This window comes from Magnolia sinica, chromosome 14 (assembly GCF_029962835.1).
Source record: "Magnolia sinica isolate HGM2019 chromosome 14, MsV1, whole genome shotgun sequence".
Lineage (NCBI taxonomy): Eukaryota > Viridiplantae > Streptophyta > Magnoliopsida > Magnoliales > Magnoliaceae > Magnolia > Magnolia sinica.
This window is the reverse complement of record NC_080586.1, coordinates 49,367,717-49,393,534: the sequence shown is the minus strand read 5'-3', so window position 1 is coordinate 49,393,534 and position 25,818 is coordinate 49,367,717.

The window sequence follows — 25,818 nt, the reverse complement described above, 5'->3', positions numbered from 1 at the left end:
CCAATTGTTCATAAACCGAGTAAGGGATCAGATTTACACTCGCCCTCAAGTCAAGAAGTGCATGCTCAATCTGGTGATTCCCAATTACACAAATGATAGTTGGCCTACCAGGATCTTTATATTTTTGTGGCACATCTTGCTTGAGGATGGCACTCACCATTTCTGTCAAAAAAAAATTCTTTTGAATGTTTTGTCAACTTTTGGTAGTGCATAGATCTTTCAAAAATTTGTCATATGAAGGGATTTGTTTAACAACATCCAGTAGATGAATATTGACCTTCACTTGTTTTAGAACCTCTAGAACATCCTGTGAGTTAGCTAGAGGTTTTGGTGTAATCAACCGCCGAGGGAATGGCACAATCGACTCACGCACCTTTTTTGGATCTTCCTCTTGTGGAGTAATGGTAGGTCTATCATTCTCATCATCTTTCGGGTCCTTACGCTTTTCAGCTCTCACCAGAATAGATTTGTCTATAATATCTCGAATTTTCACGGCCAGAGTTTATACTCGTGCCCAAGGAAACTGGGTGTTAATAATGTATAAATTAATGCTTTAAAAATTTCACTTTTTTTTTTCATTTAGATCACATACAGATACATTCATGAACGTAACATTTATGAGAATAAAATCGACTGTATTGATTATTTCATCAGAGTAAAAGAATTCAGTAAATAATCCAATGCCCTCTCAATGGGATCTTACTACATTTATCAAGTTCGTAGCAAAAGTGTAAAACTAATTCATAAAACTATCTCCTTATTCTTTTGGTATGATCTTCCATAGGAAGATGGTCCTCTGGGTCTTCAATTTGTACATCACCTCACTACCAAAAAATGAGCAAAGGTTACGGATCATGTTAGTTATTTGCTACGAATATAAACCGTAGCTAAATTGCTACAGTTTTAATCCGTAGCTAAAGAGTTGCTGCACCGCCATCGCTTCATGACAAATTAACGGTCCTGTAAGGGCTCTATGGGGCCTACCACAATATATATATATATATGTTCTATCTAAGCCATCCATTTATTTTGACATATCATTTTAGGTCATGAAATTAAAAAATCAGGTAGATCGAGGGCTTAATTGGACCACACAGTAGGAAACAATGGAGATTAAATTACATGTGATTCCTATGGTGTGGTCCACTTGGGCATTCAATATAACTCATTTTTGGTATTATAAAATAAAGTTAAGTATTAAAATGGATGGATGGCATGGATAAACCACATATATCATGGTGGACCCCACGTAGCCCCTAACAGGACCATCCAAAAGTTTGTCCTGATGGTACCCAATCCACCCCAAAAATGGCGCGCGCTCAAAACAAAGCCACGCCTTAAAAAAACTAATCCTCTCTCTCTCTCTCTCTCTCTCTCTCTCTCTCTCTCTCCATTCTCTTATTCCCTCTCTCTCTCACCCGATCTCTGCTCCCTATTCCCCTCTCTCTCTCTCTCGTTCTTCGTCCCGATCTCCTTTCCCTTTCTCTTATTCTCCTTCATCTCTCTCCAATGCATCTCTCACATCTCTTTTATCTCCCTCACATCATCTTTTTGCTCAGACCTCCATTGCAGTAGCCATAAAGCTCCTACTCGAAACAAACACACACCTTTCGAAAGCCCTTTTTCATATTTTTTAGGCATCTCTTAAAATTAAAGAAATCTCAGGCTCCTCTCCATAAGTTTGATCTCTTCCTCTCTCTATATCTACTTTTCTCTGTTTCAGATTTCATGCATGTTAACTGTTTGATGAAATGGCTCAAAATCCAGTCCTAAGCCTGACCTATAACCCCCAAATGGGTAAAAATGCTCTAATCAATCACTAAGATCTGATTGGTGGAATTTTTGGCATATGGTCAATACTGGTAGCACACCATAGATGAATGTTCTAGATCACATGCATACATGCCATGTTTGGTGAGATTGAGTGCTTGATAACTAACTTAGATGTCAGCATTGGATGCCATCTCTTTGTTATATATGGTGGGTAGAATTCTTTATTTATTTTGGTTTTATATCACTTCCAGGCCTTCCCTACAGCTGATATAGCATGTTTTATTGACACTGATTTTTTTTTTTAGAAACTGCATGCTTCATATGTATAATTTTATTTGTTTATGCTGTAGAAAAGCAATGTTATTGACTTTGGTGTGATTTCAAAATAGACATTTGTAGTTCCTGTTCTCTTGATTTTGTTCCTCTTTTTTTTTTCTTGGTGCCTGTTCACTTGGCCTCTGCATCAGCGATGAGGGGGTCACTTGATGCCTTCGATCGCTTTGTTTCTTTCTTCTACTTAATGAAACTGTTATCTAAAAAAAAAGGATGACCCTATGGGAAAAAGTGATTGTGCCAGAAATTGTACACATATATATTTAGCTTAAGCTAGACTGTCAAAATCATGGGATTCACTTTAGATGGGTCATAAATAAAGATTATGCTGAGCCAATGTCCTACTTGTTGATCAGTAGACATCCAATGAACAATTAATTTGAAAAATATTCTTCTCTCCTAACCTGATGAACAACTGTCAATTTAATCAGGGGAGGTAGTTTTGCACACCATGGTCTAATTGATGAGTAGGTGGCTCACCATGGATCAAACTTGTGGATTCATTTTATTTATTTTTTTTTGTTGGGCTTGGGCTCAAGTCAACGCCTGAATGGTTTCTCAGTCAAGGCCTACCTAGTTCCAGTCCGATTTCTGTCTTCTCTTTCTAGTTGAATAGACTAGCAGACATGTTTTAATCTGAGAATTAGTTACTCTAATTTCTCAGGCACTAGTTGTTTTTGTCTTCTCTTTCGAGTTAAATAGACTAGCAGACTACTGGAAATTACTTCCACACTTCATTTTCTACTTGTTTCTAATTTATGTTTGGGTTTGGCTTCCTATTTAGCTCTAAGGTCTTTTATGGTGGGTTTTCAACTTTTTTGAATTAGATATTTTATATGATTATAGGTCTTGTTGCTAGTGACATGTTCCACTGGCAAGCAACAATTATGGGACCAACATATAGCCCCTTTGTAGGTGGTGCATTTTTGGTAACCATTCGCTTCCCACCAGCTTTTCAGCTTTTATGTATGTTGTGCCTTCATTTTCCTTTAATTGTAATCTACTAGGGATCCAATATTAGACATATGGGACCAAAAGGCTATGATGATTATGATGATGGTGACAATGAGTGAATTTAAATTTGGATTTTCATGTAACTAAGGTTTGCATGATTGCATTCTCTGTCTTTGAAACATGAAAATTGTAAGCCATCAGGGTGGATTGAAAGTTTTCTTGGCCCATTTGGGTGAGGTTCTTCAAAACCTTCAGGGTGGCTTGGGTAATGCAATTAGAAAGATTGATGCATTCTTTGAGGTTAGGCTTGGGTAAGTATCCTTTTTCTTTATTCCGATCTATATATTTAATTTGTTATTTATATTCTTTAAATTTGTAGCTATGGTTCGACCAAGTGTGGTCTAAGGCAACTCTAAGCGTTTGAAGGAGTGCAAGCGATCCAAGGTTGGAGTACATACAGCATCGCTAGGCATGGTATTAACAGATTTGCTTCTAAGGTAACTTTGGTGGCATTTCCAAATGCCCTAATGCCTGTAGCTTTCCTTCTGAAAATTAATGTATTTTTGATGAGTTCTGCAATCATAACAGTGCAACTGTTTATTTCATTTCTATCAATCTTTAAATTCCCTATTAGATATGGACTATGATTTTCTTGAAGTTAGAGCCATGTCTAGTTGATACTTGCTCAAGTTCTAAATTGAGTCTAAATAACTAGCTATGGACTATGATTTTCTTGAAGTTAAAGCCATTGTTCCACGGCTGATGGCCTCAAGTTTATGAAGGTGCAATCTTCTCTCCTACCCATCAGAAAGAAAGGAAGATGTAGTCTGATTTATCAAGTTATGAAGCCATGGATCAACTCTTCAAGTTTGCACTTCTCTTTTGTGGTTTTAGCTAAACCAATTTCCCTGTTAGCTTTACCCAAATATTATTGGTTAAGAAAAGGAGAAGACCTTAAATGGTGTCATGATCGAGTTGAGTCAACTTGGCTTTCATGACCTGGTAATCTCAGTTAATTCTATTAATCATCTGATTCTTCCCTCTGAATTTGGACTGCTTGAATTTGTGAGAATTAGTTTACTTGCTTTTCCTTTTCCCTTCAATTCATGTCTGTTACTTTTTGTGTGAGAGAGATGGATACTACTATTTATTGTTCTGCATGGACCATTATCCTAACAACATTTTCCTCCAGGGAATTTTTGTTTTCATAGCTCACTTATTGTCACATGTTACATTATTGAGTCCTCTTCAATCATCCGCAAACCCTTTGCAAGAGTTAATGTTCCCATTTGGTTGGTAATAATGCTTAGATCTCTACCTCAAAAATTAGGTAGTCTCATCCTCAAATGGACCAAAATGTACAATTGTCATTTGTTTTATTCCCTTTTTGGTTGGAATAGAGAGGTAATTTCATCATGGCTTTGATATGCTCTTTTTACAGGATAATGATGAAAATACAAAGAAAGCTAAGGGAAAATGTGATATTTCAGGTGGCTTTGACATGCTTTTTTAATAAGATAATGATGAAAATACAAAGAATGCTAATGGAAAATGTTATATTTCAGGTATGTTGTGTCACAACCATTTTAGTTTTGTGTTGCTCAGTATAGAATTTCATACAGTTGGGAATAACTTGGATGATCTGATTCATGAAAGTTGTGAGTGTTAGGCAAGTGAGTTTCAATATTGCACCAAGGTCATATATGGGCAGAGTTATCCTTGTAGCTTACGTGACTACAAAGTCATGAAACTAGAAACCTTCATTAGTGTTCATTCCTCATTCAGATTCGTTCGATTTATATAGAGCTACCTTGTGGTAATGACACTCAAATTGGCCTTGCAATCCACATTATGCATCTTGCATTTTGTTGCCTACTTGTACCAGACACTGGATTGCGGCTCCATGTAAGATGTAGAAGCAGAAATATATCAATTCTATTTTATTTGCATATGGAAAAGCAGAACTTTTTGCCGCTAGTGCTGAATCTTTATGCTGAGTATGAGTGTATGACTATATCATGCTGTGCTGGAAACTTTCTTGTATTTATGGAAAAAAAAATGGACGAGTTTTAGAGATGTGAATGATCATGCATTTTGCTTTTAAAAATGGATGAGCTTCATAATATTTTCTTATTATAAACTAAAGCATGCTTATACAACTTCTGATTAAGGTGGTTTAACTTGAGTTCTAGTTGTCTTAGGTGAAGTTACTTCAGATGTTTTTCGTCCACACTTTCCATGTTTAAATTACTTGGAAGTTAATCACTTTTCCTTTTAAGATTTAATATTCCTACCAAATTTGTCAAGGATAAACATTTCCACTATCTCATACTTATTTGCTTGTGAAGCCACGGTAAAGGGAACTAGAAATTCATGTTAAACCGCTACCATCAAATATTCAAGGATAGAATAGAGTTATCTATGGTGCTCCTACTCATTTACATTGTCGTGTATTCTTGTATTCTCCATGGTATTAATTTAATGATCATAGATTGCACTACGCAGATTAATTTGAAGAATAAGTGGCGGAACATGACGAGGGGCTAATGTTGTCATCTTTTTACATGTACATGTTATGGTTCCACTGATATGTGAGGTACGCTCCCCACCTATTATATTACTGTGTGTATTCTCATTTCTTATGAGCTATCTTTAAAAAAGAGGAAGTGCCTTTTTTATTTTAATATTTTCAATGATTTGTTATATTTAGAATTTGTTGAAACACATTAGTCTAATCTTCTCTTGCCATCCTGGGATTGTATGAAGCCTCGCATCTCACAAGGGAAGTGTGAAGTTAGAAAGAAGCATGACCTTCCATCTAACATGATGGCCTTGTCTAAAATTAGTTTGATCATCTAACATGATGGCCTTGTCAAATTATTACAGAAAGGAAAGCATGGGTCAATGCTGCATGGGAGAAAATGAATAACAGCATCTCTGTTAAGACACCAAAGTTACTTATGAATAAATCCAGTTCAACAGGGAACAAAACCACACAAAAATCTTCTTCTATGAGGATTTCTCCTTTCCCCCAATTCAAGCATTGGTAGTGGTTTGCAAAATCTTTGATTATTTGGTTGCCAAAAATTAATGTGTGCTTTCTACATTGATCTTATTTTATAGAATTGGATGGTGAATCTTGGTTTGGTACCTAAGAAGGCATCATCCGGGCAAGACCTGCCACAGAAGAGGCCGGCTTCTGTACAAAATGGCACCAGCGAAGATGTCAAGCAGCTTGCTACTGCAGCTCTATCTGTAGTCATAGAAGCTGCTGCCGTTGCTGTAACTATTGTAGGCAGGGGAAAAGTAGAGGTAAAACACCATCCTTTCAAATGGATATGGGAATCGGTTGCTTGTTGTTTTTTATAAGATCTACAGTTGTCTTTATGCATCAATGGTCAAAATGATGAAAATCGTATTATCTTTGTTATTACTCTGCACGCGGTTCTACCTACTCTCCCAAAAATGATTTCCTATTCTACTGGTTATCTGATGGGTGGCTTTGCAGATCTATGCATACAAACAACTAGATAACACACAATCTGCTCCATTTACATCATTTCCCAATAGTTGCACCAATTTCTTTCTTTCTTTCTTTTTTTCTCGGATATAGTGCAACGTTGTATTATTGTTTCATTGAAGAAAAAGGTGGACCTATAAGGTAGTTGTAAATATGAGGTATACTAGTGAAATAGTTCATATCTTAGCTTTTCCATGCAATCTTTGATGACATAAAAATCATGGTTAATGTGGAATTGGATTTGTAATTCATTAAAATGGCATTGATTACGATAACCTCATTTAACCTGAGTTTAAACCTTTCCTCACTGGTATAACCAAGCACAGCAACAATGATGTCATGGGTCTGATCCCAGCTTACTGCTAAATAGAGGGGAAAAAAACTCGTTCGTGGTGGAGAAGAATCAATGTTCAACGGCTCAACTCCACCTGGAAATTAATTATTCAGTAGATCTGTTCAACGAAAAAATCGTTAGAACCCAGGCCAAACAAAAAACAAATTTTGAATAGGACCGTCCTGACAGCTCGACCCTACCAGTTTAGAGTCCAGGGTGAAGCTAACCCTGGGTCCGGCCCATTGACAACCCTAGTCATATGCTCAGTGTTTTTAAAATAATGGTTGAAATTCTATTGATTTCAAAATGAGAAGCAATTCAAACCTCAGGGTGGGATTCGATAACACCTAAAAACACTATTCAACGGTGTTAGGTGCATTTTTAGTCTGAAAATTTATTCATAGCATGTTTGGATGATGTTACGAAAATTTGTTTGTGGGAACGCTATTTGGAGCATTAATTCAGTTTACATCAGGGGAATTCTATGTTTTCCTTGCATTTAGTTTTCATCCTTCTTCAATTGACTGATTCTTTTTTTTATGTTGTAGAGTCCTCTAGTGGTGGTTTGCCCTCGAATAATTACAGAAGACGCACATGAGAAGTTATCAGTATAGCTGTCGGATGTGCAGGTGGACTACTGATACTCGAATCTATTTTCTATCTATGGTGGATGAAGGATGCACCTGGCCATATGCGAGTGCACATAGACTCACCAAGATTTGTATTTTCAGCATTATTGTAATTGTAATTGTAATTGATCACTAAGATTTGTATTTTCAGCATTATTGTAATTGTAATTGATTGAATGAATGATTGTAATTGATTCATGATTGAATGAATGAATGATTGTAATTGTAATTGTAATTGATTGTCATTGAATGAATGATTGTCACTGAATGAATGAATGAATATGCAGGTGGTAATTGAATGAATGAAAGATTATAAATTTTTTTAAATGTAGACAATAGCTACGGATATTGACCATAGCTAGTAATCTGACAACCGTAGCTGTTATTAAATTTGGCATATTGCTACGGATCCAGCACTACTTTTAGCTACAAATATTATCCGTAGTTATACATACTTTTCGCTACAGAAATGGTTGCTACAGATTATATCTGTAGCTATAGTAATATATAGATACAGATAAAATCTGTAGGCATAGGTTTTAGACCTATTGTTATGGCACCTACGACTACGGTCGTACTACGGACTAAAACCATAGCCATAGGTCTTTGGCTACGGCTTTTTTCTGTAACCTTTACCAAATTTTCTGGTAGTACCTGTATCATCTCTACGGTTGGAGAGGGTCAACGCCCTACTCATAGTGATGGTTATCCTTCATGATTAACAATGATTCAAGAGATTTTAAGAGCAATGTAAGGGTTCTAATACATCTCGTACTCCACAACTATGAGGGTATCAACATGCGCAAACAATCTACATAAGATGCATGCCTAGTAAAGCATGTGCAGCTCATCATATATAGTGATCATTACAATGTGGAATACGATTCATAGAAAACCCGGATCCCCCTGCATTCTCACACAACAAAAATTTACCGGCATGTCCAATGCTACCGTGAATTTACGTGAACATTTCAAGGCAGCATAACATATGAGTCAGATGAATTACGTGACATGATTTGTTCATTGAGTGACTATTTGCAACATCCAATCCCTGAAGTGATGTAACACGCATTACGAATTACTTACATCAATTTGTGCACCACTACCAAAAAACCCATGGAATTATGCATTGACCAAGAGGGTCTCTACCCAGATCGCATTACGTCCATGATAAAATATTCGAATCACTAGTTGTGATACCTTTTAACACATTGTTCACAACCCCAAGTGTAGGGTCACGATGCAGTAATAACTCATGAGAACAAGGTCAAATCCACAGGGACTAAACTTGTACGTATTCTGAAAAGAACTAGAACTAGAAGAAGATCTAAATCTGAATTCTAGAATAAAAGAGAGTATTTGTGAATAATGTTTAAATTATCAATTAAAGGTGGGAAATAGGGTGCCAAGGAACCACTCGTAGCTATTAAGATGCTACTTTACTTGATTTAATAAACACAATTGGAATTAGAGTCCTATCTTATCCAATTGGAAGATAAAGCAATTCAAATCAAATCGAAACTTTTCATTGACATAATTCTCAATGGAGGAGAATTGTGAAGATTGGAAGGGATTCTATCACCCTACCATGCCCAAGAGACGATGGTGAATAATGGGATTTACCAATCTCACTATCTCAAAACAGGAAAAGAAGATATCCAAAGCTATCACAACATCTATTGTAATTTGAGTCACAATTAATCATAGAAAATTGAAAATATTCCTTTAATATCAAACTAAAAATTAATGAAGTTTAATAAGAACAAGATCAAAGCAAAATAAACAACCCAACATGCTACAAGCTTCACCTCTTAGCCCTAGCTAAGAGGTTTAGTCAACCATAAACATGATTAAAACTAAATCTCTTAAACAAAGCATGAAAAAATCTTTGTCGGCTACTTCACCCTTGTACTATACTCCTTGAGACCTTTTCAAACCTTAGAAGATGTTTTGGAGCATCCTAGGGAGTCCTATTTATAGTTGTGGAACTCTAACTTTCACACTGAGTTGGAACCACCTGAGTTGGACTCACCAATTGGCTATCAAATAACTTAAGTACCTCGACCTTAACCACTTCCTTCATGTTTGGATTTAATCAGTGTTGTGGTTATCGGGAGTCTTCACATTATCATCAAGATGAATGCGATGAGTATAAATCAAAGGGTCAATTCCCTTGAGGTCCGCAATCAACCATTCAAGGGCTCCTTTATACTCAATGAGAGTAGAGATAAGCATACTCTCCTGTTCTTTCTCAAGGTGGAAAGAAATCACCACTAGGTATGTCTCATTTTAACTTAAATAGACATATTTAAAATCAGAGGGCAAAGATTTTAGGTCAAACTTCGGCGCTTTAAGGCTAGACGGTAGTGACACTACATTAGTTTGGGGTAATTCTTCAAATTGTGGCCTCCACCGGTTAACTTCAAGTACCGGCGTAGCATCAAGCATGGCATCCATCTCCTTAATCGTGTCATCATCCAAATCAGGGGAGTGAGCCAAGCACGCATCTAGAGTGTCAAAGTATAGAGTCAGGATTTCTCTACCTTCCACGAAAGAATCTATTAAGTTAATGCCATGGATATCATCAACATCCTCTGACTGTTTCCAAAAGATAAATTCATAATTCCATTCCTGCAATTAATGATTGCATTTGATGTAGCAAGGAATGAGAGACCAAGAATAATGGAAATTTAAGTGCTCATATCTATGATGGGTTGAGTATCCGGGACAATAAAATCTACTGGATAATAGAATTTATCAACTTTGACCAACACATCCTCAATCATCCCTCTCGGTACACGAACTGAGTGATCAAAAAGTTGTAATATGGACCGGGTGGGTTTTAATTCACCTAGACCTAATTGTTCATAAACCGAGTAAGGGATCAAGTTCATACTCGCCCCCAAGTCAAGAAGTGCGGGCTCAATCCAAAAGTTTCCAATTACACAAGTGATGGCCGGGCTACCGGGATCTTTGTATTTTTGTGGCACATCTTGCTTGAGGATGACACTCACTTTTTCTGTCTAAAAGATTTTTTTTTGTATGTTTTGTTGTCTTTTGGTAATGCATAGATCTTTTAGAAATTTAGCATATAAAGGGATTTGTTTAACGGCATCCAGTAGAGGGATGTTGACCTTCACTTATTTAAGCACCTCTAGAATATCCTGAGAATTAAATAGAAGTTTTGGTGCAATCAACCATTGAAAGAATGACGCAATTGGCTTACTTTGAGGTTCCGGTTCTAACCCATGTGGAGTAATGCTAGATCTATCATTCTTATCTTCTTCGGGGTCCTTAGGCTTTTCAGGCTTTACCAGAATAGATTTGTCAATTGTCTTTCCACTCCTAAGAGTGGTTATAGATTTGGCTTACTCCATTTGATTTGAAGTGCTTAGGTCACTAATTTCACATTATAGCTTTGGAATGGGGAGAGCTCAAGCTGGAAGCATCCCTTTCTCCTCAAGCCTTTGAATGGACGATGCAAACATTCCCATTGTTGTTTTGATATCATGGAATGTTTGTACTGTATTCTGGTTGAATAGCTCTTGGTTTTACATGAATTTTTGAACTGTATCCTCTTGAGGTCTCTTTTGATTTAAATTTTGAGTAAAGGCTTCTTGTGGGTTAGCCATTTGTCCATTCCTCCAATTGAAATTTGGATGGTTTCTCCAGCTAGAATTTATGTATTTGAGGTGGGTCCTCTGAAAGGTTTTTGGTAGTTATTCATGGCATTCAATTGCTCACTCAATATCTATTGAAAAGCAAGAATTGTTGGGCAATTCTCAGTTGTATGTATGTTACAAGCATAAATATCACAAACAACTTCCACAGCCTTATCAAATTTAACAGGTTCTATCTTTTTAAGTTTCATGGCCTCGACTTTTCTTATGAGATTAGCCACTCTTACACTCATATCATCTTCCCCTTTTAGAACATAAATTCTTCCCATTTCCTTTGATTGAGTAGGCATAGAATTGGTGAGTCTTGGAGAGGTGTCCCATGATTGGGCGTTTTCTGCCAATTGAGCAAGGTAATCCCACGCATCATTGGCCTCTTTGTTCATGAATTCACCATTGCAAATCATCTCTACGAACTAGCGCATTGATGAAGTTAATCCGTTATAAAAAAAGCTTATTGTTCGCCATACTTCATAGCCATAATGTGGATAGCAATTCGTGAGATCTTTGAACCTTTTCCAACATTGGAAAAGGTCTCTTCCTCTTTTTGGGCAAATTTCATGATTGCCTTCCTTTAAGTGTTAGTTTCATGAAACGGGAAAAACTTTTTAAGAAATTCCCGGGTCATCTCGTCTCATGTGTTCATGGATCTTGGCTTTAAGGAGTGCATCCACATCTTAGCCTCCTCTTTCAATGAAAAATGAAACAATTTAAGTCGCACTGTGTCCTCAGACACGTTTGGAAAGTGTAATGTAGCGACTATCTTATCAAACTCCTTGATGTACAAATATGAACTTTCAGAATCTAGTCCATGAAACTTAGGAAGGAGTTGTATCACTCCAGGTTTGATATCCACATTTCCTGCATTAAGTGAAAAGACCATGTAGAAAGGTATACTCACCCCTACCGGTTGTAAATAATCGCGTATACGAGGCGGGGGTGCATTATGTACTTCATTTTCATCTTGAACTTCCTCAACTGGTGGTTAAGGTTGAGGTTGATTTACAACCATCACTTCAATTAATTGAGAGGATCTCAAGTTGTGTCTAATCCTTTAATGGATAGGCAACCCTTCAACTAATCATCCTTCACTCAAGAGACGTTGAGTGTTCTCACGAACCCACTTGGGCATGAAACACGCACAATCCTCAAGTAACTAAATAATTAAACCTAAAAAGAAAAGTTGAAAAATTAAAATAAATAAGAGAGTGTGTTGGAACAAAATTACTGAATAAGAGTTGGTATGTTAGGAATCCTACAAAACAGAAAACAATATTAGTTTCTAAAAATAATTTCAGAAAAAATCCTAACCTAAAAACATAGTAGAAAAATAAATCATAATCTTAACCTAATTCTAATACCAATTAATTCTAGAAAAACGTAGCCGTAGTCCTCGACAATGGTGCCAAAAACTTGTTCACAACCCCAAGTGTAGGGTCGCGATGTAGTAATTGAAAATGCCCTAGTTTGTCAATCAGTGTGAGGGTTGAGTCGTGAGTTAAGTGAGCCCCATATGAAGATCAAGCAAGCTACTGCCTCAACCGGATGTGTGTTCAGAGCCCGTCAAAGTTAAATTAAGCCTCACATCCTATGTCCCAAAACACCCAGGTAAATAAACCATTAACAATCTTAGAACAACACAGGAGTTAATAGTCTGAAACCTTATTCTTAAAAAGGAAAATTTTTGAAGTTTTTTAGCTTACTTCGATGACATCGAGCCTGCGTCGATGGCATTGAACACTCAAGATCGATGGCATCGAACATGCTTCGATGACATTGAACAGGCTTCGATGACATCGAATTGAGGACCTTATATGTCCAACAACCACAAAGTAAATTAGACAAAATGTTCGATAAATCGAACATACCTTCGATGACATCGAATGACAGTTGGTGAAATCAAAGGACTTAGAGAATTATCCAACAAAACTTCTTAGAAAATATTTTGATATTGCTCGAGTAATAGAACGATCTTCGGTGTCATCGAAATTCAAATTTTGATGACATCGAGAAGGGTTCGATGATATCAAATCTGGACAAGTTTAAGTCCAGCAAGCTTAATAGGAAAATCTGTGAAAATGTTCGAGGAATCGAGATAGCCTCGATGACATCAACATTCAAACTCCGATGACATCGAGGAAGTCTCGATGAAATTGAAATGAGGACAAAAGTGTCCAGCAAGCTTTCATAGAATATCATCCAAAAAGATCGAGGAATCGAACTGGGATTCGATGATATTGGAATTTGAATTTCAATAACATCGAATCAGGATCGATGACATTGATGCCTTCCTTTAAAAGTCCAACAAGCTCTGAGTAATGTCATGTGGAGGAATCGAAGAGTGATTCGATGACATCGAAGTTCAAATTTTGATGATATCGAATCTATTTCGATGACATCGATCTTCTATAATAAAAAAAAGTTCCCGGAATGTGTTTTAGTTGAGTTCGTATCATCGAATCAATACTCGATGAGATCGAAAGTATATATTCGATGACATCGAATAAAGTTTGATAACATCAAACTTAGTTAATCACTGACAATTTTATTTCCTTTGGGACTTTTTCCCTTTATAAGGAGAGCTTGTTTTTTGTTGCTAGATAGAGAAAAAGAGAGTGAGCTTTGAGAAAGTAATTGCATATCATCTACCCTAAGCCCTTTTTCTCATGGAAGTTCATCCTTCAATCCACCCTCATCATTGACATTCAATAGAGTGGATTGGTGAATAAACTTTCTCATTCAAGGATCATCTAGTTACCATCATAATGGCAAATTATTGAGCTGGGAGCCCTTGAATGCTTAAAGAGCTTGGAATTACTCCATCTCTCAAATGAGTAACATTCATTAGAGTAGATTCCAACATAACCTTGAACCAACCCGTCGCCTTACATTGGAACATCATTAGTGTTGCGGATCAAGGGAGATGAACAATCTTCATCATCAAGGGAGATCATCGTCATCAACGTACAGAATGGGGCTCATTTACTTATCTGTAAGTCATTAGAGTCTAGAGACCCTGTTGATCATTCCTTGTGTAGGATTAGGTCACAGGTGCTTCTCACCCCTTTCAGGTCCTCATAAGAGTCCTCCGACGGGAGAATACGTTTAGGTTCTTAGTGTAGGACCTTTTGTCACGCCCCGAACTCGGAAACCGGGCTCACAAAATTCCCGATCACCGAACCCGGCGCTGACAGCCTCCGTAGAACCCCATTCTCGGCTCCCGGTACCCATTTACCAAGTTTCGATCCTGGGATCCCACAAGGAGGATTTCTAATATCATTTGATTCGTAATGAGCATAACAAAAGCATAACCCATGAACAATAACCACAAGAACACCATCACAAAATCCACTATGATCAAAACTTTGAGTACAAGGCGTATGTAAGGGAAATATAATATACTGAAAGTAACAAAAACTCCAGAAGCTCACTGCACACTCCAATGGCGGCGAAGCTATGGCTGCGTCCTGGCGTCACCTGCACGCATCAATCATCCATAAGCTTATAAAAAGCTTAGAGGGTGGTGTAAGTGTGTGCGCAATATGAGCGTGCTCAGGATGCAAGGTCAGAGAAATGCGGAATCATGCTGATGAACACATGTATGCAATCAACAGTACCAAGGCCATACGGTGCAAAACATGAATGCGATTAGCCACATTAAGGCCATGCGATGCAAAATGCAAGTCAAGCATGTCAATCCTCATCCACATATCAATGCAGCTCCTCACTAGAGCATCAAATCAGTGCGGTTCTCAGTCTGGATAATCACCGGAGTCAAGTACACTCTACACCAGCTTGCCGCCCCTATCCGGATGCACAACTGGGAGGGTGGAAGAGACCTCACTATCTGCCTACCAATATCAGGCCCGGCTCGTCGATAGCGGACCGATTCCTCAAGCTGGTCAAACTCAACCTAAAAATTACCCCCTCACTTAGGCGGGTAAGGTCACACCCCTTTCCAACCGACTACGACACAGTGGGAGACACGGCCTACTGGTATACGGCCCTTGTATACTCGTGTATCCACTGTCTCAACATTGGAGTCATCCTCTGGTACCATCGGGTTTAAGAATTTTCACCCAGGGATATCTATGGCGCCCGTATACTAGAACCAAATATTTTGGGTATCTAATCCTGTCATCCACGATGTGTCTGTGGAGGCTATGGCCCTGATGTCACTAGGGCATACAGTAACTACAATCACACCAATGCAAGTGCATGAGTCACACTACCAGTCATGCAACAGTCCTACGTGTACCATGCACTTATATGGGGCAACTCCGCCTATCAGGGAGCCCATAAATAGTCTGCCCGAAGGCATATGCTATGATCGGTCACTCCTCATATCAGGCATACATATGATGCGTATGATCATGAATCATGGATCTATACTAAACATGATTAAAGAGATGGGCTCTGTGTATAACGGAGATGGGCCTAGACGGCCTACTTACTACAAGTATGGGCCTATCAGTGGGCCTTAGGGAGAGTTATAATGCAGACATTTAACCAATATTATCCATTCAATGTGAACGTCAAACCATCATTGCTCCCAAGGCGTAGCCCACTACAATAGTCAACACATGAACCATGGTAGAATCACGTTGTAATGGACCTCATGTACAACCCATTGGCCCTCGACCGATGGGCCTTCAATACATCAAATGGGCCTCAAACCATGGTCTCGCATATATCAAAGTGGGCCTTAGTGGGCGACCATGAATACATTAAGATGGGCCTCAACTAATGGCCTTATACAAATCAAAGTGGGCCTCAATGGATGGCCCATAAATACATTAAAATAGGCCTAGTCACATGGGCCTCATATGGCAGCCCATGATTGGCAAAATTAGAAGGACAGAGGGTCCGACACACTCATCACGGTGGACTTGCCTAGGGTGGCCCATATTTGGGGCACATAAATAAGGTGGACCCCATAAAATAAATGAACAGTGTGGATACAAAACATACATTAGTGGGTCTCGTGTGGGCCCACCATAAACGTTTATTTTCCATCCAATATGTGGATAAGGTCACATAGACCCTAGGGCCACTATACTATTTATTTGCCATCCAACGGTTCATAAGGTCACGTGGACCAGGGGGTAGGGCCCACTGTAATATTTATTTGCCTCCAATCTGTTCATGAAGTCAAGCGGACCAGGGCCCACCATAATGTTTATTTGCATCCAGACCGTAGATAGGGTCACGTGGACCAAGGGGTCCATTGGAATGTTTATTTGCCACCTAAACTGTTCATAGGGTCACGGTCAGGGGCCCACCGCAGTGTGGTTCGCAAATTCAGCCCACCCATTATGTGTGTCCCACTTGGCTAAGTGTTCAAACCAAGTTTCAGTCGCATCCAAATTTCAGGTAGGCCCCACCAAGTGTTTCTATTTGTTTAGGCATGTCTTCATACGATTTTAAATGGTGTGGCCCACCTAAGTTCCAGATACAGCAGATTTTTGGGGACGCCCCATGGACAAAGGGGACCCATCAAATGCAAGGTGTTGATGGTCGAAACGCATCAGGGTGGGGCCCAGAACTGGGGCCATGAGGCCCTGCCAGACCGTCTGCCAGCCAGCTGTAGGCGCTGCCTGCGCGTTCTGCAACAGCAGCATCAGCGCTGGCCCCTCTCTCTTTTTTTTTTGATTTGGCATTTACTTGGGGTTTTGCATAGGTGGGGCCCGCATCTGGGAAATTGGGCCCCGCCATTGATTTCCATGTCCCCATACACACCTATCAAGCCCACTATTGGGCAGGTTTTGGCATACCCAATTATCCGGCGGTATTTCAATGGTAGAAACACAATTTGCTATACAATGGTCCACCCGATGATCATATTGGTCTCAAATTTTGGCTCAACGCCTAATATGATTCGAGGAAGAGGATGGACGGCTTGGATTATAAACATTCATCAACGTGGGGCTTGGATGAGTAGCCCACCTCAATCTTTAAAAAGCTAGATTTTTTTTGTGATTGCTGTCAGTACACGCCTCCATGTTAGCCACACTTGTCTAGCGTCCAGGGACGCTGGACGGTCATGGTAAATACGCATCATAGTGGGTCCCACATACACGTGGCCCACCTATTCAAATCAACATAATATTTGTGCTTTTCCATCATCCAGGTCAGACCCACTGGATGGGATGGATGAAGCAGATGGACAGCATTGATAGAATACTTCCATCATGGTGGGTCCACGATCAGTGTTGATCAAGTGGACCACACCCATAACAAAAGAGAGAGAGAGAGACACGATGAGATAGAGGGACCCCGCCACTATGGGCCCCTCTTGATACATCACATACATCACAACGGGTCCCACCAACATGTGGACCAAAAAAAAGATTTAACGGTGGATCGCCCACCTCTAAGCCTCCTCCTTGCTCCCTTGACCTCAAATGTTCCTTGCCTTTGCCTTGGACGGTGGATGACGGGGTTTGGATGGTTGAGATGGAAGATGAGAAGGTGTAGATGGAAGATGAGAATGTGGACCACACTTGGGAGGTAGAGGGAAGCTTGGACGTATGGAGTGTCTTGGGTTGCTTGGGAGAGAGATTAAGAAAATGGAATAAAGGAATAAAATAAGAAAAAGAATGGATGGTATGGGGTGGTTTGAAAAATGGGTAAAAGAGGGATGGTTTAGTCTGAAATTTTTTAAAGAAGGAATGGTGAGAGAGAGAGAGGTTTGAATTGTGGGAAAAGGAGGAGTGGGGTGGTTGTACTTGGATAAGGGATGCATTTATGGTTGATTGATGAGACTTGTTGTAGAGATTCCCTCGAGATTCGCAACGCGCGGCGTTTCTTCAGAATAAACGCAGACCGACATCTTCTAGCCTGGGTATCGGGTCAGTGCGTGAATCGTGGCATTAGAACCGCGGCGACGGCGCGATCGCCAAGATATGGGTCTCAGTTCGAGCCGACTTTGGCATACAGGTCTCGACTTAGGATTACGCGCAAACGTCGATTACGAGTCAAGGATTGCCGGAATTCGACCAGTAGGATCGCGGAAGCATACAGAACGGTACGAACTAGGGCACGGGTCTTACAACTTTTCTCTTATGTAAGGCAAAAACTAGGGTCTTTATATAGGTATTTGACCTATGTAGTCTAAATTAGGGTCCTTGTATGAATCATTGACCTGTGTGGTCTAAACTAGGTTCCTTGTGTGGATCCTTGGCCTGTGTGGCCCAAAACCTAGGTTCCTTGTGTGGATCCTCTGCTCTTGTGTTGGGCATAAAAATGAGGTTCCTTATGTGGATCCTTTGCTCTTGTGTAAGGCATAAAACCTAGGTGCTTTGTATAGGACCTTCGCTCTTGTCTAAGTTTCTTGTGTGTCCTAGAGTCGACCTTATGTAGGTTGTAAAGGTTAGAGGTGAACCGGATTTAAAACCTCCGTTAGTGAAATCCAGTACACTAAAGGGTTGAGTACGTCCATCGGGAGTGGACTAGGCACATAGCCGAACCAATATAAACGACTGTGTTTGGGATTGATATTTATGTATTCGTTCATTATATTTGCTTTAAATGATTACATAAAACATGATAACATGAATGTTTAAAACTGCTAAGAATCACATCCCACACACATCATCACAGCGTTCATCCATCATAGACTAATTACTAAATCTTATTTAAATAATGAGTAGTCTTGTGATTGGATCCTCTACTTAGCTTGGAAGCCATTAGAGTTAAAGTAAGTATATCTTGATAGTTGCACATTAGATCAAGATTGGGTTAATAGGATTTTTAATTATCAAGAAAAGTTTATAAAGTCCTATTCACCCCCCTCTAGGACACTTTGACCTATTCCAACTTCTACTATTGTGGTCCTAACTGCAATTTCAATAATAACTCGTGAGAATGAGGTCGAATCCACAGGGACTAAACTTGTACGTATTCTGAAAAGAACAAGAACTAGAACCAGAAGAAGATCTAAATCTGAATTTTGGAATAAAAGAGAGTATTTATGAATAATGTTTAAACTATCAATTAAAGGTGAGAACTAGGGTGTTAAGGATCCGCTTGTAGCTATTAAGATGCTACCTTGCTTGATTCAATAAACAAAATTCAAATTTGAGTCCTATCCTATCCAATTGGAAGATAAAGCAATTTAAATCAAATCTGAACTTTTTATTGACCTAATTCTCGATGGAGGACAATTGTCATGATTGGAAGGGATTCCATCACCCTACCATGCCCAGTAGACGATGGTGAACAATGGGATTTACCAATCTCACTATCTCAAAACAAGAAAAGAAGATATCCAAATGACTTCCAAATATCCAAATCTTCATTTAGTAATCTTTGAGCGTAAATCTTCCTTTTGGCATCAATTTCACCTTAAGCTCTCGAAATCACCTCGCACATGAAAACATGCATAATTAAATCGATTAAGTACTATCATGTTTATAAAAACAAGGTATAAATAGGAAAAAATATGCAATATTTCACACTCAACATCCATCGCTTGCACTTATAAAGAACATAAGCCGAATCATGGGAGTTCTGGAATATCAAGACACATGCCCAAGCCTTAAAGGTAAATAACACAATGCTAGTAAAGTAAGGAAGAAAGTAGCAATGACTAACTCACAAAGAGGAGAGTGACAATGGTCAACTCAATAAAAGGAAAGCATCAATGGCTAACTCAACAAATAGAAGAGTGACAATGACCAACTTAATAATAAGGAGAGTGGCAATGGCCAACTCAATAAAGAGAAGAGTAGCAAGGGTTAACTCAATAAATTGATAAAGGTGAGGGCAAGGCCTGTATCCATTGCTCCACATAAATTTATAAAGATCACTTGTAATTAACATCATATCATAATTCCCAAAAGGGTAGATAATTGTTGACGATAAATTAAATAATTACAGGAATGAAATTACGAGAGCATGTAAAAGGCAAGGTAATTCCATTAACTTAAATTAATGTTAACTTTAAGGAAAAACCTTCACATCAATTTTGAAAGGCCATAAAGAGTAACATCATACTTTAAACACTATTTCCCAAGGATAAATAGTTGGTACTAATAGATTAAACAGATACGAGAAAGTTCATAGTGTTATCAAAGCATGTAAATGTCAAGATAATATCATCTTTAAATCAAGTAATCTTAAAGGATAAAAACTCTCACCTTTCAATCTCAATTTCACCCTAACAATGTTAGATTTGTGTCATCATGCTCCAACTCTAGTAGAATTGATATGATTAATCTATTTAGGCTATTATATTGTCTAGAATAATAGAGTTAGGTTATGATTCAAGCTAGGGCTCAGGTTATGTTTATGTTAGGTCTAGACTAATGTAATTTAATGGTTTAATTTGAAAGCACAAACTATTTCATTATAGAGGTGGGCGTCTTACCTTGTTCAGCTCTTGAGCTTTAACCCGACGACCTAAATCCAGCGGATCGCGAGTGCACTCAACCGTTGAGTCAACTCAGTTCTTTCTGAGAATATTGAACTTCACTCGATCCTAGACTCGAGCTAATGACTTAGTGAATCATCCTCTACACAGCACCCACGTTCCTCCTTTTAAGAAAACCGCCTCTTCTCTCTCTCCTCTTTCTTCTTCTTCCTCTTTCTTTAGAAGGCCAGGCATTGGATCTAGAAAATCCATAATTTCCACCTGACTGGACCCAAAACCGACTTGAACCTGGCCCTGACTCAGTCGAGGACTCAGCGAGTTAACTTAGCACCCAACTCTCTCTCTCTCTCTCTTTCTTGTTTCTCTCTCTCTCTCTCTTTCTCTCATTTCTTTCTCCTTCGCCCTTTCTCTCTCGTCTGTTGTGGGTACTCTCCAGCATTTTGGAGAGGGAATTTATAAGTTTGTGCTATTTTTAGATGGTTCAAGCGTAACTCGTGCGCTAAAGGTATTGCATGAGAACAAACGGCGCCAGCGCTGTCCATTAATTTTAGTCTTTGTAGGATTCTTTTTCCTCTCTTGTCGAAGTTGGATCGGGTCTGGATGGTTGTCGCTTGATCGAATCAGTTTTGGTGCCTAGTGCAGTAGCCTGAGACTTGGAACCAACTTCTTAAATGAAGGTGGCCCGGGATTTTTCATGGCAGATCATCACCTAGTTCCGGTCCTATTTTCTGGTCTAACATGATGAGATGATCCAGCCCAAGGGATTAACAATCAGACACTGATCGAAGGACCATCTATGAATGTTCTACTCTTAGGTTGATGTTCCATGGGGACCTATGGTTATCTTCTTTAAGTCGGAGAAGATGGCTGTCGTTAATGGCAACTCCCCATTTGTTGATTCTTTCTTTATTCTGCCACTTATGGATGATTCAGATTCATCATAGAAGGCTCAAAGAATGAAGGAATTAAAGGTCCAGATCAGTTTTGGTGGTGGTTTTGGGAGAAACATGTTGCAGCGATGTTTTTTGCACGCTATCCCAACCCGAGCTCACAACGCCCGGCTAACCCAGCGTCATGGAGTTTTTCTAACTCCTCTTGGATTCCAAATTGTAGTCAGAACTGCCTTGGGTGGAGTTTAAATGGTCCAGATTCAGTGAAGCTGTTGTGGCTGAGGGATTTGAGTGGGAGGAGTTTTCGTATGCACGCTTCTTTTGGATGTTGCAATGGCGTGCAGAAACCATTCAACCTTAGCTCGATCGTCGTGGCCAAGTGGGGTCTATTATGATGAGCTTTAAGGAATCCACTTCATCCATTTGTTTCCCCCTGTCATGATTAGACAAGGCACTAAAAATGGGACTAATCCACCACTAGGGTGGGCCACACAGTTTTTTTTACTAAGATTGGATATGTGGAAGAAGATTTTCTTCAACACAACTTGGTACATGAAGTTGATATAGGGTGGGGTCCACTGTGGTGAATTCTCGGGAAATCCACTCCCTTCATCGGCTCCCTCACGTTGTGTTAGTCTAGGAGCCAAAGTATGGAACGAATCCAAGCTCTAAGTGGGCCACACGGTTGGAGATCATCTCATATTATATTGAGATGGGAATGACCCTACTTGAGTCGTGCTTGATTTTGTGAGAAAGAATAGGAGGTAGTTTCCATTTTGGATGTGTGGAAGGAGCTTCTATTTTAGTTTTGCATGTAACTGAGTGGTGGGGTAAAGTTGGATTCATCATAATATTTATAAGGGATCCACTTCATTCATTAGTTTAAGCCGATCATGTTGGGTCACGAGACTAAATATAAAGTTGATCCGAGCCTTAGATTGGCTTATCTTGAAAAATCTCATAATGGGTGTTAAAACGGACTTGATCTTAGGTAACGGTCCACACTTAATGATGAGGGCCCAAATTTTAGGAGAAATGAGTAGATAGGATAGGCAAACAATTGGACAAAATTTGGTGGTTGATCGATGATGGAAAAGGCCTAGATCTGAAATTTCACCTTTTGCATCAAAAGGAGAGAGCTGGCTTCTGCGTTCAACGGTGTAGGAACATAGATTGAGGTCCAAATTTTGTATCAGCAAATAGTCATATGAGACCAAACTGTAGTCCAAATTTGTGTTGCGATGAATGGCAGAAAGTGGTTAAATCTAAAGGTCTTGATTAGAAGGAGTTGTAAGCCTTGAAAAGATAACTTCACGCGTAAGGAAAAGTCTATCAAAGTGGGATCTTCATATTTTACCCTTGGTCCATATTATGGACAATCCAGGTCGTTCATATGAACAAAAATATCCTACTACAACTACCCAAGAGGTTTCTTCACTCGGTGGATACCAAAATCAATGGTTACGGGCTGATTTGTCAATTGGGCCACTTTTACAATGATATAAGGGCTAAAATTCGACGTGTATGGTTAATTTATGATACATAGGCATGGTAAAAAATTTCACATCAAACGGATCGTGGGAACCATGTGATCTAGAAATCAAAGGTCTAGGTTAATGGCATTTTCGTAATTATTGTTGATATGAGAGTTCTAGGAAATCTAATGGTTCTACATAGTTATAGGCACGTTTCTAAGTAATTCTTACAAAAGGACTTATCTCTAAATCATTATGAATAAAAAGTTTTTTTTTTAATTTTTTTAATTTTTTTTAACACGCACACACACCCCACACACTCACGCTAGTGGAATTTCACCACCTATGGATACTCGAACCCTTGACTAGATTATGAATAAAAAATAAAAAGTTATTCACTAAATTAAATAGGGAATGTACATATATCAAACCACACAATGGATGGTCAGATGACATGTTTAAAATAGAAAAACTTGATGGTTAGTAATATAGTCATGTTTGTAAGTGGGTGTACGGTCATTTTTGTAAATAGATGATCGCAAGTGGGTTTACTTAGACATATAATGATCTTATCTTAAAATCAACGGTCGGATAGCTTGATCTATGGATGCAGATTATTCTTAATGGTCAGATTCATGTTGGAGAATAGATATAAGGTCAGGATAATTAGATTAGTATCATACACATGTACATATTAATTTAAATTTTATGGTAACACTCGAGAACTTTCAATACTCGAGTATTGAAAAGTTCGCGGTATTATATTGTCAATTGTCTTTCCACTCCTAAGAGTGATGATAGACATGGCTTACTCCCTTTGATTTGAAGAGCTTAGGTCACTAATTTCACATTGTGGCTTTGGATATGGGAGAGGATGGGCTGGAAGCATCCCTTTCTCCCCACTCGCTAAGCGTGGCTCAATTATTTGAATTAATGATGTAAACATTTGAATTGTTGTTTTGATATCCTGGAATGCTTATACCGTATTCTAGTTGAATAACTCTTAGTTTTGTAAGAATTTTTTTACTGTATCCTCTTGATGCCTCTTTTGATTTAAAAACTAAGTAAAAGCCTATTGTGGGTTAGCAGTTTGTTCATTCCTCCAACTAAAATTTGGATGGTTTCTCTAGCTGGAATTGTATGTGTTTGTTGTGAGTCCTATAAAACGTCTTTGGTAGTTATTTACAACATTTGATTGCTCATCAATATCTCTTAAAAAGCAGGAATTGTTGGACAATTCTCAGTTGTATGTATGTTACAATGACAAATACTACAAACAACTTCCGCAGCCTTTTCGGGTTCTGCCTTCTTAAGTTCCATGGCCTCGACTTTTCTTGTGAGTTTGGCCACTCTTGCATTTATATCATCTTCCTCTTTTAAAACATAAATTCCGCCCCCTTCCTTTAATTGAGTAGCCTTAGAAGTGGTAGTTCTTAGGGAGGTGTCCCATGATTGCGCATTTTCTGCCAATTAATCAAGATAATCCCACGCATCATCAGCCTCCTTATTCATAAATTCACCGTTACACATCATCTCTATAAATTGGCACATTGGAGAAGTTAATTCGTTATTAAAAAAAAAAATTTAAAAATCTTATCGTTCGCCATATTTCGTAGCCATGGTATAGACAGGAATTTATGAGATCCTTGAACCTTTCTCAGCATTGGAACAAGGTCTCTTCCTCTTTCTGGGCAAAGTTCATAATTGTCTTCCTTAAAAGCATTAGTTTAATGAAATGGAAAAAAAAATTTGAGAAATTCTCGGGTCATCTTGGCCCATGTGCCGATAGATCATGGCTTTAAGGAGTGCATCCACGTCTTAACTTTCTCCTTCAATGAGAAGGGAAACAATTTCAGTTGCATTATATCTTCAGATACGTTTGCAAAAGTGTAATGTGGTGACTATCTCATTAAACTCTTTGATGTGCAAGTACAGACTTTCGGATTCTAGTCCATGGAATTTAAGAAGTAGTTGTATCATTCTAGGTTTAACATCTATGGTTCCTGCATTCAATGGGAATATCATGTGGGAAGGTGTGCTCACCCCTACTGGTTGTAAATAATCTCATAGAGTACAAGGCAGGGGTGCATTATACACCTCGTTTTCATCTTGCACGTCCTCCAGAAGTTGAGGTAGATTTATAACCATCACTTCCATTGAATCAAAGGGTCTCAAGTGGTGTCTAATCCTGTGATGGATAGGCAACCCTTTGACTAATCCTCCTTTACTCAAAAGACGTATATTGTTATCATGGATCCACTTGGGCATGAAACACTCTCAGGCCTCAAGTAAATAAACCAAACTATTCCTAAGAAGAAGGAAAACTAAAGTAAATAAGAAATCTAAAAAAGAAAGAGAGAATTGGGAAGAGGTTATCGGATTAGGGTTGCTACATTCAAATCCTACAAAACAGAAAACAAACTTAGTATCTAAAAACAATTTTAGAAAACTCATAGCAAAAAAATTAACCCAAATCTTAACCTAATTCTAATACCAATTAATCTCAAAAAAACGCAGCCGTAGTCCCCGACAATGGTGCCAAAAACTTGTTCACAACCCCAAGTGTAGGTCGCGATGTAGTAATAATCTCGGTGAGACCGAGGTTGAATCCACATGGACTAAACTTATACGTAATCTGAAAATAACTAGAACTAGAACTAGAAAAATATCTAAATCTAAATCTAGAATATAAGGGAGTAATTGTGAATGGGATTTCAAAAATTAAAAGGGAACTAGGGTTCCAAGGATCCACTTGTAGCAATCAGGATACTACCTTACTTTGATTTAAGAAACACAATTGGAATTGGAGTCCTATCCAATCCTATTGAAAGATAAAGCAATTAAACTAAATCTGAACTTT